Here is a 20,580-nt window from a genome sequence, read left to right as displayed (position 1 = left end):
TACCCCAAACACTATACAGATGCCATCTAGCTGTCCAGGGAAGGCTGTTGGATGGGAGTCTCAAAAGGACAATTTAAGATGCACAAAATCAAATGGAGATATGGCAAAGAGGTTAGTTGCTAGCTAACTGTATGATTCTGAATAAGGACTTTTCAGGTACAATAACTGAACAAGCTTCTTTCATGATGCCCTCTGAATCATTGAATTGGCTCATGGAGGGCAGAGGTGGGGAAAGACAGAGAGAGACAGAGACAGAAAGACAAAGAGAGAGGAGATACAGAGAGTCAGAATAAGGGAGAAACAAATACAGAGATAAATACAAAATTCAGGTAAATATAAATTACATACACAAATTATATATAACAAACAACAAAGTGATATTTTGAATGGAATCATCACAGGATATATAGTAATATGATGAGTATTTCAGTTGGTAATGCATTAATGATATCTAACATAATTTTTCTATGGCAAAAATGAAACTTCTTTAATTCATATATTTATAGCTAGAAAAGATCTTAGAGTTTATCAACTCCAATTACCTCATTTGATAGATACGGTAAATTAGTATAGATGATACAGATGAAGTAAGTCAGTGAGAATTTAATTGATTTATCCAAAATCAAATAGATTTTTTTCCCAAGACCAATGACTCCACAGTTCACACTCTTTTCCCTGAGTTAGATCTGATTGTCAGTTCTACTGCTTCAAAATTTAAAACTTACATAAGTAGTGAATACAAATATTATTTCATTTATAGGGGTAAAGCTTCGTTTATATGACATGACTTGTTTTGTGTTTCATTTTGCTTGAAGTAGATTCTAAGTTTCTACAAGAAAAGAAATATGTTATTCAATGTTAACTTGAGACATCTATTAAGCTCCAACTGAGTGAAAAATAGTGTTTCACACAAAGATGACTGAGTTAAGCTGCCTTTGTATAAGCAAATACAAATTAAAGTAAATTAAATAGGTGTAATTTATAAATAGAAATTAAATCAGAATATATAATATATTAGAGTATATATGGTATATACAAATATAGCATTTATATAAATATATCATAATATGCAAATATGTAATAGAATACAGATATACATATGAATTGGGATAAGGAGATTAAAGTATTTGAGATCTGCAACTACTTGAAGAGTTTACCTAGGGAAAGAAAGGCTTCTAAGAACAGGAAATGATACATGGAGGAGGGGTCATTTAAGCTGGGCTTGAGGATGATGATAGAGTATAAATAAATTATTGTCAGTGCTTTCCCTTATATAATCCTTTTCCATTGTTTATGATTGGACTAAGGTATTTTATAATTGCTGGAGACAAGTTTTGCATATCAACACATAATAGATCTGTTCATCAATAATTCATTTCAACAAGCTTCACTTTGATATAATAAATGAATTATTAATTGATGCTCTTAAGGAAAATAGTTCTGAACAGAAGTTGTTTTATTCTTCCATCTCTGGCTCTGGTTTTAGGTTAGCACAATATTTGCAAAAGAAACAGATGCCACAAATTTAATTATGTAAACAAATCAGAGCATTACTTTGCAGAATCCATCGTGCTTTTTCAAAATATATCAAAATTAGCACATCCAGTGACACACTCATCTAAATGATGTTACTTAGAGAGAACAAAAACACATTTCTGATTTGGAAGTATGTTAACTGATTGGATAAAAATATTCTATAGACATTTCTACCTTCTTGGTAGAGCTTTCCAAAAGAAACTTCTTCCTAGTTAAATGGTTCTTGTGCAGCCAATGCCTCCATCAACCAAACATGCATTGAACATTTGTATGTATATACCTATTGTATCATGTGTCAGGAGCTGTGTGGAAGATGATAGAATCTAGATGCAGAACTGGAGGAGACTTTAAGAGATCATCTAGTTCAAACCACTCATTTTAGAGGAGGAAATATGGCCAATTCTCTTTTGGGACTCTTCAAGACCAGTCCCCTCTTTGGAACATATCAAGTTTCAGGAACAAACCAGAATAAGTCTGTTGACAAACAAGGATATGCAAACAATGGGAGATCATTGGCATTTTTCAGATTAGAATAATATTTAATTATTTAGACAGCATCATACAATATGGTTGGATGAGAGTATCTACTGTTGGCAAATATATATGAGTCTATATACACACATACATGTATATAAATATATGTATATATGAGTGTATATAAACAGACACACATACATTGTAATATTCCAGGAGAGATGATAAAGCCCAGATTTAGATTCATAAAATTCTATTATTTATAGCTGATAGGAATCTAGAAGGTCATCTACTCTAACTTCCTCTTTTTCCGCTGAGGAAACAGATCAAATTAAGGAAGAAAATGATCTGTTTCCTCACCAAAGCAGCTTTTTGTTGTTGTTATATTCAGTTTAATACTTCCCTTTTCCTACTGAGTCAGGCATACCTGCATGCAGTCATTCTGTTAAGATTAGACTTGATTCCCAAATATCAAACTCATTTCCCCAGAACAAGTTAAACACCTTACGAGGCAGAGTGACTCTGTTGTACCCAGAGGTAACATAGAGCACAAAGTTACAATGCCCTGAAACTATTAATATACTTCTCAAGTTCTTTTTTCATCAGATTGCAGAGCATTATACAATTCAGAATGTGAAATTTCAAGTGTAGTTGTTTATATTCCTTGTTTCATTTATAATGATCTGTTGTAGGTAATGGGTCTCACTGTGACTTAAATAAACACCAGCTGACTCCTAGTCTCTCCGAAGAGAAACTTTACTTACTGTTTTTGTGATTCATTCACTATAAAGTTATAGTATATATCCATTTCCTCAATCCAAGGCTTCTGGTTGCTTAGTTTTGCTCTTTATTTTTTGGTGGGTGTCGGGGGTGAGAAGGGAAGGGGTCAGGTTATCTTGGAGGCAGAGGAACATTTTTGACTTGAATTCATGCTTTCATTGTTATAGAAAACTCCTGATTATACAATTTCTTCTTCCAATGCATATTAGCAAGTGCCCAGTGACTAAAACTTCTTTGATATTATATAGCCTTTATCTTTTTTTCTCTTTCCACAGAGTGGCTCTTCTAAACTTAATTTGTCCCCTTTCTTCTTTTGCCAGCTATACAATTATGACTCCAGTACTTATGGTAGATGAACTAACTGCCTTCTCCATTGTAAAGGCTGGGGAACTCATGTGGTATGAGTTTCCGATCATAGAGCAGAGAGGTCACTGTCCACTTAGCTTAATTTGTTTGCCTTTGATCATATTCCCTCTCACTTGCTCCAAAAAGTACTTAGTCCTTTGAGTCATCCATGCTCTCTTGCATGTGTAATCATTCTATCTCTATTATCTCATTCTCATCTGCATATGAACTTTTCCCAGTTTCCCAGAAGTATCCTCTAAAAAGTAATACTTTGAGCCTTTTAGTTCACTTTTAACCATGTAATCTCTTTTTCATCTCATTGAATTTCTTTGAAAATCATCTGTATTCAAGGCCTCTACTCCTTTACTGCTTAATCTTTTCGACTTCTGAACCTATAGCTGGACCCAATGCTCTTGAAAATAATCTTCTTAGACTACAAGTAATCTGATAGTCATCAAATCCAATACTTCCCTCCCATGCACCCTAATTGTCATCTTTGCAACTTTTTGTACTTTAAATTATATTGGCACCAGCTAGTTTGTTCAAAAAGACTTTATTAAGCATTTGCAAGGTGCCAGGCAAGATGTTAAGAACTATAAATGCAAAAAAAAATGTGAAAACACCACATTTTCCCTTGAGGAGCTCACATTTTAATGGTGGAGAAAATATGCAATATAAATAAATATTTACATACAAAATACATAGAGTATAAGAAGAAATAGTGTTTGTAGGATGGAACAATGAAGTGGAGAAGTAAGACATAATAAAGGTAATGTAATTTAAGGAGTCTTGAAGAAGCTGGTAAAACTATGAGGTAGAGGTAAGAAGAACATTACAGCCATGGGGGTCAATCAATTTAATTCAGGGAATAAGAAGATGAAGTGAGTGAGAAAAATAAAAGAAATCGGCCAGAGTAGCTAATCAAAAATTATAGATAGGAGAGTGAAGTATAAGAAGATTGGGCAGGCAAAAAGAGACTCATCTGTGTATATTTTTAAGTGCCAAACCAAAGAATTTATATTTTACCCTGGAGATAAACAGATAGGGTGAACAATTAGAAAGCTCTTGCCAATAGATTGATTTTCAAGATATATAGACAACTAAAAGAAATAGATTAGACCAAAAGCCACTCCCTAGTAGAAAACGATGAACAATTCTCAAAAATTACTAACAATTAACAACCATATGAGATAATATATGGTTGTGGTCATGTGGAGTATTATAATGATTGAATGAATAGTGTGTAAAGGAGGGTTAGCAAAAAATCTAGCAACACAATAAAAGGTGGCCAGAGATACATTTCTCACATAAGGTATGTAGTTCCTTATGAGAGCCCAAGACTGATGGAATGAGAAGAGGAAAGATTACGATTAAAGGAAGTTTGTTAACTTCAGAGAATATCAACATTCCATGGAACACAGTCAAAAGGGCAAACACATCTGAAGTAGAACATGGGGAAGTATGTGGGAATAGAAATGTGCTAATCATCATTGAGTTTAAGTGTTTAGAAAAAGTTCCTTTTAGGAAAGCAGGTTATTACCGTATATGAAGTTCTTCCTTGAGATCCAGCATTGTGACAAATAGATAAGGCTAGGATGAAAAAGAATATCTACTACCATTGGAGCAAAAAGAGTCCAAATGCAAATGAAAACATGCCATTCTTTACTTTATTTCCTCCATGAATTTTTCTCTAATGTAAACAATGTCTTATTTCACAATGACAAATGGATAAATATGTATTATATGGTATGTGTACAATCTCTATAATATTACCTGCCTTCTTAGAGAGGTGGGAGACATAGGAAGGAAGGAGAAAACATGAATTGCAAAAAAAATCAGAAAGCTAATATTAAAAAATGTATCAAAATGTAATCAGGAAAAAATAAAAATTTTAAATTAAAAATGCTAATAGTACCTAACTTCCAGGGTTATTTTAAGTATCAAAGGAGATAACATATTCAAAGCCTTTTGCCAGACTTAAAGCTCTATGAAAATTCAAGTGATGAAGAAAATAAAGATGCTACTACTGCTACTGATATTTAAGATTCTAAGAGTCTTACATTATGACTTCAAATCCCTAGATCTTGATTCCAAGTTCAGCATGCTATCTGATATATGATGTTACTTCTCCAGTATACATATGTATATATATATATATATATATGTACACACATATTATATAGATATAGATATATATACAAGCAGAAGGTAGCTTTTTTAAGGCAAAGCAATCAGGAGTGAAACAGAAGGATTGCCATTTCATGCATCAGACAGAGAAATAAACCTCCATTAAAAATACATTAAATATGGGAAAGGATATCAATTCCACATAGCATTTTGATTCAATATGTAATGTTATATAGGCTACCAAAAGAAGATTAGTGTTATTTACTCAAGTAACTCAGATTGCCTTTTTTTTAAATTTTGACAAAGCAAGAAATAAATTTTATTAAATATTAAGCCCAATGAAACTAACTAAATAGAGAACAGTTTAAGAAAACTTAATGGGGTATTGTCTGCTTCATTTTTAACCCCAAGTTTCCATTCAACTTTTTCAAAAGTTTGCATTAATGAGCTTTGCAAATTCCAGGATCACTTGTGAGCACATGTGAGTGAATAAATAGTTGTATTTCAGAGTTCTACTTCAAATCTCACAGGCTGTTTGATAAAACTTGGATACTTTTGTGTCATTCAATTATTCTCTTTTCTCAGAAGCACTTTATGGTCCTTTTCTCTGCATAGGATCTGTAAATGCATGGAAATAGAATAAAATGAAACTTTGCCTAGTTATTTTCCATTCTTTGGGGGCAAACAATAAAAAAAATAAATAACAAGAGTTTGGACTAGTGCTTTGCAGTATAATTTTCATTGTTTTCTCTGACAATTCCATGTTTGTGTGAATTAATCTGTGACTAGGGACACTGACTCTTAAGTTTTGTAACCCATCCCATATGGACCCTGGTTTAGTTTACATTCCTGGTAAATTGGACCATGAGGCTCCATAACTATTATCTTTTTCTCCAACATTAGTATATGTTAGCCAATGGATGGATACACACACCCACATCACATATACACACACATATATATGCCATTAGTATGTTCCATGGCCTGCTATTAATATCAGAGACTGGATACTCTCTCATAAAGTAGACAGCCATACATTAAGGTTAATGTGAGGTATTCTCAAGGTCTGCCCAGCAGGCTTAAAATATCTTCCTGTTAGTTGTACCCAAAATTCTAACCATTCATTTATTCATAACAGTGTTTCAGCTAAGGTAGAGTCAGAAGAAGGGTAAGGAAAGAGAACAAATATTAATTAATAACCTATGAAGTGTTAGGCACTGTCCTAAGAACATTAAATTTTAGCTCATTTGATTTTTATGACAATCCTATGAAATATGTATTACGCTCATTTTATAGTTAAGGAAACTGAGGCAGACAGATGTTAGGTTTCCTGTCCAGCATCCTAGCTAGTAAGTATCAGATGTTGGATTTTAAGATCATGTTTTCTTGACTCCAGGCCCCATATTCTTTCCACTTTTTCACCAAGCTGCCTTTAAGATCTCAACGGCTCAAATAGAGCAATTATTCAAATAATCCTATATCTGTGATAGTCAACTCACATCCATTCCTTTTGTCTACATAGACTACTTTTAGCTGCCATAAGAAAGATAAGGTTTTTAGGACTTACATATATTACCTTCCCATATGGGAATGTTTACAGTTTAACATTATTCACTCCCGTGGGTCTCATTTTTAGTGTCCAATTTTCTATTCAGTAGTGGTCTTTTCATCAGGAATACATGAAATTCCTTTTTTCCATTTTTTCTCTTTAAGGATTTTACTCAGTTTTCCTGGGTTAGTTGTTATTGGTTGTAATACTCACTCCCTTGGTTTCCAGAATATCATATTCTAAGTTCTCAAATTTTATTGCATAGGAACTATTAAATCTTGTGTGATCTTGACTATTGGTCCTTGATATTTGAAAGATTTCTTCCTGATTGCTTGCAAAATTTTCTTCTTGACCTGAGCATTCTGGTATTTGGCTATAATATTTTGGGTAGTTTTCATTTGGGATTTCTTTCAGAATATGATCAATATTTTTCTAATTAAAAAATCTGTTTGTAAGATAATGGGTTAGCTGTATTTTATAATTTCTTGAAATATAATGTTGAGGCTTTCTTTTATTACAACTTCAAAGTAGGCCAATAATTCTTAAATTAATCTGCCTTGTCCTATTTTTCAGGTCAATTATTTTTCTGATAAGATATTTCAAATTTTCTGTAATTCTTTTTTTAATTCTCTTGAATTTTTTTATTGTTTCTTAATGTCTCACAGAATCATTATATTTCACTTTCCCAATTATAATTTTAAGGAACTTTTTCTTCTATTAGTTTGTATAACTATTTTTTCCATTTGATTAACTCTGCCTTTCAAGAAATTCTTTTCTTTAGTTAGTTTTTATGCCTCTTTTACAAGCTATAAATTCTCTTTTTATAATTTTCTTGTATTATTTTCATTTATTTTTTCCAATGAATTTTATACCACACATCCCCTTTCACTAGCTCTTCTAGGAATTGTTATTGGACATGTATTCAATTTGAATTTTTCTTTGATATTTTTCTTGTAACTGTTTTCACATTGTTGTCTTCTTGTGAGTTTTTCTTTAAGCTTTCATGCCATGATAGTAGATTTTATGGCCAGGATATCTTTTGCTATTTGGTCATTTACCAGGCTATTTTCTGACTTTTCACTTTATCTTTAAGTTCTACTCTACTCTCCTTTGGATGGGTAGTCCATGTTTCAAGTTTTAAGCATTTTTGTGCTGATGTTTTAAGAGCTAATTCTGGGGGAGTCTATAATTTTTTTTGTGTTTCCTAGATGATGTTATCTGGAAAGATGTGTGGTTCCCCTTTTCCTGGTCTGAGCTCTGGTCTTTACTCAAAAAGACCCCTATTCCTCCGTAGCTATAAAAGCTAGTGCCTCTCTTAGTCCTGCAATATCTGTGTGCTAAGACCTACAGATGCTGCTGCTGTTTCAGTTGCCTTCAAAGTCCATAATGGTTTTGCCACTGTGTTCAATCCAGTCTGGTCCTCACACTACTCTTTATGAACTCTGAAGTTGGCTTGGCCCAGAAAAACTGTCTCTCCTGGAACATTTGTTTGCTTTGTCAATCAATTTGATGAATTATTTTAAAGTTGTTTATAAGGAAATGTTTAGAGAAATATGCTGGACTGCTGCTTCTACTTCACTATCTTAGCTTCACCCACCTGCTTCCTAATCTTGTAATTGATTGATGTACAACCTTAATCTCTTACAGGCTCTGATATTGCATGAGGATCTTATAATAGAAATTTCTATTAAGTGTTTTTCAAAGTGAATGGGATTGAATGAAATTGAAATGAATACATATTTAAGCTGTCAAAAGATCTGTTAAAGGGAAAAATATTTATTTTTATCAGTAATCCATATGTCAGTACTGTAATCGAAGTGACTAGTTCTCAAGCATGTAATTGTGCTACAAGTAGATAATAGTAACTAATTAGGATATTATTTAAAATACTTAATATTTTCTTAATGAGAAAATGTGTCAGTTATGTAGGATTTTTTCTCTTTAAATTAGCTGAGGTAGATGATTAGCAGGTGCTCTTAAGGCATATTTTTATTATTATTATATGAAGTAAAACATGAGTTAAGAATAGACCTGTAAATAAGATTTTGCAATCAATCATTACTAAATGTTCAGAATAGTTATGTGGAGAGATGGTTTAGAGGTGTTGACCTTATTGCTCTGGCTCTTTGCCAACAATATAATTGCTTTCTGCTTGCCCAAAGCTCTCTAGTAGTTTAAATTGGACAAGCTACATTCTTCATCCTTTCCAGTAAACTTCCCTATAGTCCTTGTGGCCTCTGATTTCCTTGGGACTAAGGCAGTTAAAGGAATAGCTGGAGGAATGTAGTTTACACTAAAACAAAAGGATTTTTGCTTAAATAGAGAGAAGATACTGGAGCCACTGACCTGGGAAATAGTAGAGCATCCTTAAGCCATAGTATAAGTACCTCAGGGAATGAGAAAGGCCTTAAGGGCCTTGTGGTGACTCAAAGAATATATTTGGATAAAGACAAGCCAGAGTACAGAATAATTTAAAGAAAAAAGTTTTGTAAAGGGAGACAATGGGTTATGGATTCTTCTTAACCAAACCTATAAATCTCAGAAAGCAATACATATAAAAGATAGAAAAAGAAAAAGTAAAAATAGTGGACATGAGAAATATTGGCTTTTTCCTGATGTCACATTATGATTTTTGTTACCTCATTCCCTTTTTTTCTGGAGGTTTCTTTAAAAAAAGGGGATTACATACTTTCACTTAAATCTACATATACAGTCTATAAGCTTTTTAGGATTTTTATTAAGATTCCAACATAATAACATTATTTTTTAGTCATCCTAACTTGTTAAAGAGATGTACTTTATTTTAATTTATTTATTTGGTCATATAGTTAATAATAACCAACAAAAAATTTAACTAAACAAATGCATTAAAATATGCAAAATCATAAAATCAATATTGTTTACAACTTGTTTAAATATGTAAATTATACATGCATGCTAATATAAACATCATTTGATTTTGAGTTTCCTATGATTTTGTTTTACTTAGATTTTTTTCTCTTGGTTTTTGTGGCTATTTTAAAAAATGTAATCATGATATGTATTATTGTTATTCTTTTCTTCTCTTTTCCTCTCTTCATATGTTTCCTTTATCTTCTTTATATTCATATTTGCCATTTCTATTAATATAATAGAATCAATTACATTCAAATATCATAATCTATTCAACCATTTCTCCCATTCATTGCATTTGCATTTTTTCAGTTATTTTGTCAAAATAAACAAAGCTTCCATGAATATTTTTATACATACACAGTTTTTTGTCCTCTCAATAATACCTCTAAAGTCCAACTCTACTAATAAGATCCCTAGATCAATGAGAATGAACTGCTTTATAATTCTTAATCTATATTTACATCTTGTTTTCTAAAAATGAAATTAATAGCTACCTTAGCAATATAATATTAGGCTTCTTTCTCCATATTCCAATTGCCATTTTATTTGATCACTTTAATCTATGTGATTCTCAGTTAATCTATTTAGCTATATTGGTCTACCATATTTAGCTAAGTTGGTCCTTAGGCAGCAGACACAACATGTTGCCAGGACCATACTTGTTCCAAAACTAAATCTTTCCAGCTTGGTCATACCCAGCTAAACTTTGTCCTAGTGCTACAACCCAGTAGGAATGCAGAATTATCTCCATATTTGTGAAAGCAGAAGAGCTAGAGTATATAGTATATAGTATGATGAGTTTTTAAGTAAGACTATTGGAGAATATTTATTCTCTCTAAGTCATCGTCATCTCACCAGAAACCATGTTTGGATTATGTGTATGCTCAGGCTTACCAACTCATGCTCGTGTCAGGGGACTCTCCAGATACCTATCATATTTAATTTATCTCAGATTCTATTCATCTCCTTAACTTTTAAAAAATATTTTGGTTATATTTATTTAGTTCTGAGAGGAAAAAATAAAACCCTCCACTATTTTTATTTTGTTATCTATTTCTAGATCTAATTTCCATAATCTGCATCCCATTTAGTTTATTTTTTTTTAAAACCTGGATGCTATAACACTTGGTGTATTCAGATCCAACATTGAAAATATTTCATTATCTATAGTAACCTGACTTCCAAAGCAATATAGTTATCTTCTTCATTCCTTCTAGTCATTTTAGCACCAACTCTGTCAAAAATCATTATTGCTATCCCTTCCTTCTGTGGCTTCTCTGGATTAACTGAGGCTTCCCACTGTGACAGCAAAGAAGGATTTCTCTCTCCTGGGAACGACCACTGCTGATGGGTCCCAGTCCCTCAGTAACCACACTTTCCAGTGTTTGTTTCTTCCTCATTCCTCTCCTATAGCTCCTGCTGGACAAAGCAGGTGCCCAGTTGGCATTTCTTGGTCCTCCAAAGTCCCTAGTTTGCTAGGAGGACTGAATTCCTTCCCCTTTGGGCCTGGTACTGGCAGACTCCTCCAGAATGTCCACTCCTTCACCCCAGCTGTGAGCCAATGGGGGTCCCCAGAGCTGAGGCTGTTCCCAGGGCCCTCTGCCAGAGGATTCCACTGTTATTTCCTGGGGTTCAGGCAAACAAAGTGATGCTGCTAATCCTGCTCTTAATTACATTCTGTTGGTTCTGTTCCTGCCACCAAAGCCTGTGGCAAAGATGGGACTGAGGCCAGGGAAGTCAGAAACATTCCTCCCTAGTTTTCCCAGTCTATTCGATTTCATTTCTGACTCCTTTCTGTTTTTGCTACTTTCAGCTGTGATTCTGAGGAGTTATTTTTGGCTGTTTGAGGGGAGCTTTAGGAGGGCAAGGAAAGTTTCTTGCCCTATTCTGAAGTGTATCTCTGAGGTGCACTTTCAGTTGGTCTTTCCTCACAGTTTCTAAAAGGCAAAAATTTTCAAAAGAGACCAGAAGTAGAGTCTATGGCCCTGGGAGAAAGCAAAATGTTTACAGGTATCCATGTGGATATTGAATCCATGAGCCAGATACCATTCACAGGATGCACTTTGAAACTGACCTTATCAGCCATGGACCAATAACATTTATTGATCACTCATGTTACACAGAATTCTTGTCTAAACTCAGTAGATAGATACAAGATTAAGTCCAAAGTACAGTCCTTGCCCTTGAGGTAAGAATTCAAATTGGACAGAGATCTTGTATTTTTACTTCTTATTGCTGTTATTAAATAGCGTTGTCTGAATGCTAAATATTGTTAGCTTATTTAATAAGGCTAAAATTCACTGCTATGTATAGTTACCCACTCAGAAAGCAAACAAAAAGAAAACTGCTATCACTAAAAGAAACTATAGAAGTGTCCATTATTTCCCGTCAGCCATTAAAAGAAACAAAGTGTTCCGTTATTATAAGTAGTCATTAACCCTTATGCCCTAGGCTGGACACTTATTTGCCATTCACTAATATGAAGATATTTGATAATTTTTTCTTATAACATTTAAAGGAATAATAATGCCAAGACTATATTTTTATTGATGCCTAGGGAATGACACTTGGATTATTGTTATTTGAGAAGGGAATTAAGGCTCTTCAAATTTGGCAGAAGAAGATGCCTAGAGGGAAAAGCTATAAAAACCTCTATCTCTCTCCCTCTGAGATCCTGTACCTCTTTTTTTCTTGCTACAACCTCATTAAAGGAATGAAGGTAGGTTACCAAAATGTAGTACAAAGGAAAGACATGGGAAGTCATTTCCAATGGTAAACACTTTACAGGAACTGTGAGATATTTTAGAAGTATTCAAATGAATGACTAGGAAAACAGTTATTTAGAAAGAATAAGTGAAAATGAGCTTATAAAGATGCCACAATAACCATGATGGCTCTCATCAGAGATCATATATAGTTGACCAATACTTATGAATCTGTTGATCATCATTAAAACCTTACTTTCTATCATCTATTTGAATAATATGTATGTCTTGTAAAATCTAACAGGTCTGCAGGAAAATGTGTTTATACAAAATGTGACTTCAACAATATTCCTCCTGAGGCAATATACATATAGAGAAGTAGATATTTTGAAGAGGAATACAGCCATAATAACTTTAGCATTGGAAGCTTGGTAGGAATGAGTTCCTCTGTAGTAGCACAAATTCATTCATCCATTTATTCAATCAGCAAACATTTATTAAGGGTCTACTATGTACAATACAAAATGAAAAATATTCCAATAGAGAGAGAGAGACATAGAATACAATAGAGAAAGAATAGAGAAATCCTTCAAAATTTCATTAAAGTACTAATTCTCATTATAGCTCTTTTGGATTTAGTTTGAATTCTTACACTTACTACGTAAGTATCCTTGGAAAATGACCAGAAATCATTTGGAGCTCAGACTAAAAATTAGATTTTGGATATTTTAGAATAAAGATGATACTAAATAACATGAGGAGGAAAGATCTTTTTTTTCCATTTTATTAATTTATTTTTAAAATTTTAATTAATTGATTTAGTCAATTTAGAACATTAATCCTTATTTACACGAATCCTGTTCTATCACTCCTTCCCCTAACACCACCCTTTCCATAGCCCATATGCAATTCCACTGGGTATTACATGTGTCCTGGATCAGAACCTACTTCCTTGTTGTTGGTGTTTGCATTAGGATATTCACTTCGAGTCTCTATTCCCAATCATATCCCATAGACCCACATATTCAAGCAGTTGTTTTTCTTCTGTTTCTACTCCCACAGTTTTTACTCTGAATATCGACAGTGTTTTTTCTCCTAGATCCCTCCATGTTGTTAAGGATCATTGCATTGCCAATAATGGAGGAATATTCTATTGTACCACAGTGTATCAATCTCTGTGCAAAATGGTCTCCTGGTTCTGCTCCTTTTGCTCTGCATCAATTCCTGGAGGTCATTCCAGTTCCCATGGAATTCCTCCACTTTAGTATTCCTTTTAACAGAATAGTATTCCATCACCAATATATACCACAATTTGTTTAGCCATTCTCCAATTAAAGGGCAACCCCACCTTTTCCAATTTGTTGCCACCACAAAGAGTGCAGCTTTGAACATTCTTGTACAAGCCTTTTTCCTTATTATCCCTTAGGGGTACAAACCCAGCAGTGCTATGGCTGAATCAAAAGGCAGACAGTCTTTTAGTGCCCTTTGGCCATAGTGCCAAATTGCCCTTCAGAATGGTTGGATTAAATACACCCCTACCAGCAATGCATCAATGTCCCAACTTTGCCACATCCCCTCCAGCACTTATTACTTTCCAAGGTTGTCATATTAACCAATCTGCTAGGTATGAGGTGATACCTCAGAGTTGTTCTGATTTGCATTTCTCTGATTATGAGAGATTTAGAACACTTTTTCATGTGCTTATTAATAGTCTTGATTTCTTTAACTGAAAATTGCCTATTCATGCCCCTTGAGAATGGCTTGATTTTTTGTAAAATTGGTCTAGCTCTTTATACATTTGAGTAATTAGACTTTTGTCAGAAGTTTTTGTTATGAAGATTGTTTCCCAATTTGTTCCTCCCCTTCTAATTTTGGTTGCATTGGTTTTGTTTGTAAAAAAAAAAAAAACTTTTTAATTTGATGTAATCAAAATTATTAATTTTACATTTGTGATTGTTCTCTTAAATTGTGATTGTTCTTTAAAACCAGCTCTTGCTTGGTTTTAAAGTCTTTCCTTTCCCAAAGATCTGACAAGTATACTATTCTGTGTTCAGCTAATTTGCTTATAGTTTCCTTCTTTATCTTCAAGTCATTCACACATTCTGTTTATCTTATTTTAGGGTGTAAGATGCTGATCCAAACCTAATCTCTCCAATAATTTCTTCCAATTTTCCCAGCAGTTTATATCAACTAGTGGATTTTGATCCCAAAAGCTGGGATCTTTGGGCTTATCATAAACAGTCTTGCTGAGGTCACTTACCCCAAGTCTATTCCACTCATCCTCTTTTCTGTCTTTTAGCCAGTACCAAATTGTTTTGATGACCACTGCTTTATAGTATAGTTTGAGATCTGGGACTGCAAGGTCTCCTTCCCATTTTTTCATTATTTCCCTGTATACCCTTTATATCTATATCTATATATTTATATCTATTTATATCTATATCCTTTATTCTTCCAAATAAGCTTTGTTATATTTTTTTTCTAATTCAGTAAAAAAAGTTGTTTGGTAGTCCAATGGGTCTGGCACTAAATAAGTAACTTAATTTGAGAAGGATTGTCATTTTTATTATGTTAGCTTTTCCTGCCCATGAACAATCAATGTTTTTCCAATTGTTTAGATCTAATTTTAATTGTGTGGAGTGGGTTTTGTAGTTGTGTTCATATAGTTCTTATGTTTGACTCAGCAGATAGATTCCTAAGTATTTTAAATTATCTAGGGTGATTTTATGTGGAATTTTGCTTTCTAATTCTTACTGTTGAGATTGTTGGAGATATATAGAAATGCTGATGACTTATGTGGGTTTATTTTGTATCCTTCAACTTTGCTGAAGTTCTTCATTATTTCCACTATCTTTTTGGTTAATTCTCTAGGATTCTTTAAGTAGACCATCATATCATCTGCAAAGAATGATAGCTTGGTCTCCTCATTGCCTATTGTAATACCTTCAATTTCTTTTTCTTCTCTAATTGCTACAGCTAGTATCTCTAGGACAATGTTAAATAATAGTAGTGATAATGGGCATCCTTGTTTCATTCCTAATCTTATTGGGAAGGCTTCTGGTTTATCACCATTACAGATGATATTTGCTGATGGTTTTAAATATATACTGTCCATTATTTTTAGGATAGGCCCTTCTCTTCCTATACTTTCTAGGGTTTTCAATAGGAATGAATGTTGTATTTTGTCAAAGGCTTTTTCTGCATCTTTTGAGAAAATAATGTGACTTTTGTCAATTTTCTTTTTAATATGCTCAATTATGTGGATGGTTTTCCTAATATTGAAACATCTTTGCTTTCCTGGTATGAATCCAAATTGGTCATAGTGAATAACCCACGTGATCACTTGTTGGAGTCTTTTTGCTAGTATCCTATTTAAGATTTTTGGATCTATTTTCATTAAGTAGAATGGTCTATAGTTTTCTTTCTCTGTTTTTGACTTGCCAGGCTTTGGAATCAGTGGCATATTTGTGTCATAAAAAGAATTTGGTATAAATCTTTCTTTGCTTATTCTGTCAAATAGTTTGTATAATTTTGGATTTAGTTGTTTTTTGAATATTTGATAGAATTCATTTGTGAATCCACCTGGACCTGGGGATTTTTTCTTAGGGACTTCTATGATGGTGTGTTAAATTCCCTTTTCTGATATGGGGTTGTTTAGGTAGTCTACTTCTTCCTCTGTTAGTCCAGGCAATTTATATTTTTGTAAATATTTATCCATATCACCTATATTTGGCATTCTTATTGCCATATAATTGGGCATAATAGTTTTAAATGATTGCCTTAATTTTCTTTTCATTAGAGCTGAGGTCTCCCTTTTCATCTTGGATACTATCAATTTGGTTTTCTTCTTTCCTTTTTTAAATTAGATTGGGTAGTACTTCATCTAATTTATCTGTTTTTTCAAAATACCGGCTTCTCGTCTTATTTATTAAATCAATAGTTCTGTGACTTTCAATTTTATTAATTTCTCCTTTGATTTTTAGGACCTCTAATTTAGTTTTCATCTGAGGGGTTTTAATTTGTTCACTTTCTAGTTTTTTTTTTTTTAATTTGCATGCCCAATTCATTAACTTCTGCCCACTATAATTTTTTTTAAATTATATGAACTCAAGTATATAAGTTTTCCCCTGAATACTGGTTTGGCTGTATCCCATAGATTTTGAAAGGATATCTCATCATTGTCATTTTCTTCAATGAAATTATTAATTGTTTTTATGATTTGTTCTTTAACTTTAACTTTAAAATTTTGGAGAATCGTATTGTTTAATTTATAATTAATTTTTTTTTATTTGCCTCTCCATCTACCCCTACTAATTGTATTCATTGCATTGTGATTTGAGAAGTTTCCATTTATTATTTCTGCTCTTTTGCACTTGTTTGCAATGTTTTTATGCCCCATTACATGGTCAATCTTTGTGAATGTACCATGTGCTGCTGAAAAGAAGGTATATTCCTTTCTTCCCTATTTATTTTTCTCCACATATCTACTAACTCTATTTTTTCTAAGATTTCATTCACTTCTCTTACCTCTTTCTCATTTAATTTTTGGTTTGATTTATCTAGTTCCAATAAAGGAAAATTCAGGTCTTCCACTAGTATGGTTTTTATATCTATTTCATCCTTGAGCTCCACTAGTTTCTCCTTTATAAATTTGTATGCTATGCCTTTTGGTGCATACATGTTGAGTACTTATATTTCTCAATGTCTATACTGCCTTTTATCAGGATGTAATTTCCTTCCCTATCTCTTTTAACTAGATCTATTTTTACTTTAGTTTTGTCACATATGGTTGTGACTCCTGCCTTATTTTCATCAGTTGATGCACAATAGATTTGGCTCCATCCTCTTACTTTTACTCTATGAGTGCCTACCTTCCTCAGGTGTGTTTCTTGTAGACATCATATGGTAGGGTTTTGTTTTCTAATCCACTCTGGTATTTGCTTTCATTTTATGGGCGAGTTCATTCCATTCACTTTCTGAGTTATGGTTGCCAACTGTGTATTTCCCAGCATTTTGATTTCCACTCCTAGTCCTGGATTTTCTTCTTTCACTATTTCCTTCTACTCCAATGATTTATTTTTAATCAGTCTCCCTAATTCCCACCCTTATTTTATTTCCCTTTCTACCTGCCCTCCCTTCCTATTCACCTCTTATTTTCTTGCTTTTTATACTACCACCCACACTCTCCCTTCATTGTACTGCTTCCCTCCCCACCAGTCTATTTGTTATCCTTCTACTTTCCTATAGGGTGCAAATCAATTCTCTGCCCCAATGGATTTGATTGTTCTTACCTCTTTGAGTCAATTTCAATGCACATAAGAGTGGAGTATTTCCTATTTCCAGCCTCTTTACCTTTCCAGTGTATTGATGTTCTTCCCCTTCCCACCATGAACTTCTTTGTGACATATAAATTTACCCCCTTTTGTTTCTTTTCCTGTTTCTTTTAGTATTAACCTCTTTTTTAGCTCTAGCTGTATATATATATATATATATATATATATATATATATATGCATATTTTTGTCTTGCCATTTCATCCTATACAGTTTGTCACTATTCCATCTAAGTGTAATTCTTCTAGCTGCCTAGGTGATAATAACAATTTTTAAGAGTTACCAGAGACCTCTTTTCTTATACAGATACATATCATTTTAACTTATTGGGTCTCTTAAAATTTTTTTTTCTTTTATTTTGGATTTGTTTTTCTTTTTTCCCTCTTTCTTAATTACCTTTTGATGATTCTCTTGAGTTCTGTGCTTGGACATTAAATTTTCTGTTCAGGTCTGATCTTTTCTTTACAAATGCTTGGAATTCTTTTATTTTGTTAAATGACCATACTTTCCCCAGTAAGTATATAGTCAGTTTTGCTGGATAATTGATTCTTGGTTGAACATCTAGTTTCCTTGCTTTCTGGAATATCATATTCCATGCCTTTTGGTCCTTCAGTGTAGATGCAGTCAGATCATGTGTTATCCTCACTGTGGTTCTATGGTATCTGAATGACTTTTTCTTAGCAGCTTGTAATATTTTTTTCCTTGGTCTGATAGTTCTTGAATTTAGCTATAACATTTCAGTTGGGGATTAAGTTCTTAAGTTGTCTGTCCTGGAACAATTTTCTAAATCTTATTTTTTGTGAATGAGTTGGTTCATATTTTCCTCAATATTTTCATTCTTTTGATTTTTTTATAGTGTCCTGCTGCCTTGTGAAGTCACTTGCTTCTAATTATTGTATTCTGGTTTTTAAAGACTGAATTTCATCCCTGGCTTTTTGATCATCCTTCTCCTTCTGGTCTGATTTTCTTTGGAGGTCATCTTTCCTCCTCTTTGCCTCATCTTTCATCCACTTTGCCTCATTTTCCAGCTGGTTTATTTTTGCTTTCAAGACACTATTTTCTTGTTTTAGTTCAATTGCCTCAGTTTGCAATGATTTATCTTGCTTTTTAAGTTCTTTTCCCACTTGTCTTCAGTCTCTATTAATTGTGTTTTGAATTATATTTTGAGTTCTTCGAGATCCTGTATCTAATTCCCTGGGGTTTCTGTTTTTGTTTGTTTGTTTTTTTGCTTGTTGTTCCCTTTCTTTCTCTGTTCCATTTGTTCTTTGTTCATTGCCTGTAAATAAGCTGTTGATTATAATTTCTTCTTTCTTTTTCTGTTGTTTGCTCATATTTACCCCTTCTTTACTCCATGCTATTCCCTGAGCTCTTGCTCCTCTCATCTTTTTTGTTGCTTTAGGCTTTTCATTCCACCTTCACTCTGGGAACTTTGTCATCAAATCTCTCAGAGCAGTCTGTGGGAGAGGGTTGTTGGAGCTTGAGCTTCCCTGCCCTCTGAAAGCTTTGATGGGATTCCTGCTGGGTTCTGGATGTGCCCTGAAGCCAAAATCTTGGGAAGGGGTGGGAAATATGTAGTATCTTTGCTGCTGCAACTTGGCTGCCTTCTCTGCACTCTGCATTTCTCCTCTAACTGTTTCCCCACTGCCTGTGCCTGATGCTTTCAGCCTGTCACAGATATGCCCACAAAGTACTTCCTCCAGACCAGCACCTTTGCCTGCCCAGAGGTTCCAGCTCCCACTGGAGCCTTAGCCCTCTAGGCGGGGGGCGGGGTCCTGGGACCTTCCTCCTTCTTTCCCCTTAAACCAGATTGTTCTCAAATTCTGGCTTTTGGGGGTGTACCTTTAAAGTTGAATCTAGCAGGAGTATTCCTTTGCTCTGTCTTGTTATTAGGTTTGATTTTCTGTCCCCTTGGAGCATTTAGTTTGTAATCCGTAAGGAAGGGTTTTCAGAGGCCTGAACTTCCACTGCCTCTGTGCCACCATCTTGACTCTGCCTCCTAAAAGATCTCTTTAATAGAGAAATGGAGGTGCAAAAAGTAAATTAAAAGATGACCCTTTGGGAAACAATGAATTAATAAGATAGGAAGAAGAGGAACAAGCAAAGGAAATAGAAAAAAAGTTGAAGGAGCTGTAATAGAACAAAAAAAATAGCAAATAATACTTCCAGTTTGAATTTCTCCTGACAAATTAATGTGATGGTTTAAATCATGATCTTATTAAATCTTAGGATAGTTCAATCAAAACTCCATGGGTGATAACCCTTTCCAGATCTTAGTCTTTTCATCTATAAAATGGAATTTGGTTTAGTAATTTGTTACCTACAAAGTTCCTTTCAGCTCTAATTTTGTTAACCTATGGCCTCGCCTATGTATCCAGTGAACTTATTGGGCACTATAATTATCTATCATCTCTAATAATTTACCAGTATCTGACCTCTTTAGCACTATTTGGCATTAAAATAATCTTACTCTACCACTCATCAAAAATCTCATTCTAATAAGGAAAAACTTTTACATTATTTCACATATAGAATCTATATCAGTTTGCTTGTTATTTCAGGGAGTGGGGAGGGAACGAAAGAAGGGAAGGGAAGATGAATTGTCATTCTCATCCTCCCTCATCTGGTCTGTAATGATTTGTGCTTCTCTACCATATTTATCACATTAAATTAATGGAAGGCATTGTCATATATAGGAAAGATATATAATAGCAGGAGATTTATTTTGAATTTTTGGTTTGGACACAAGATTTTCAATTCAGGCTAAGTCATTTCACTTTACTGTTCCTTAGTTTCCCATTCTTTAAAATAGGAAATTATACTTCCAATATCTACTTCAG

This window comes from Monodelphis domestica, chromosome 4, assembly GCF_027887165.1.
Source record: "Monodelphis domestica isolate mMonDom1 chromosome 4, mMonDom1.pri, whole genome shotgun sequence".
NCBI classification, from domain to species: Eukaryota; Metazoa; Chordata; class Mammalia; order Didelphimorphia; family Didelphidae; genus Monodelphis; species Monodelphis domestica.
The sequence above is the reverse complement of the archived record's forward strand: the minus strand, read 5'-3'. Positions refer to the sequence as shown.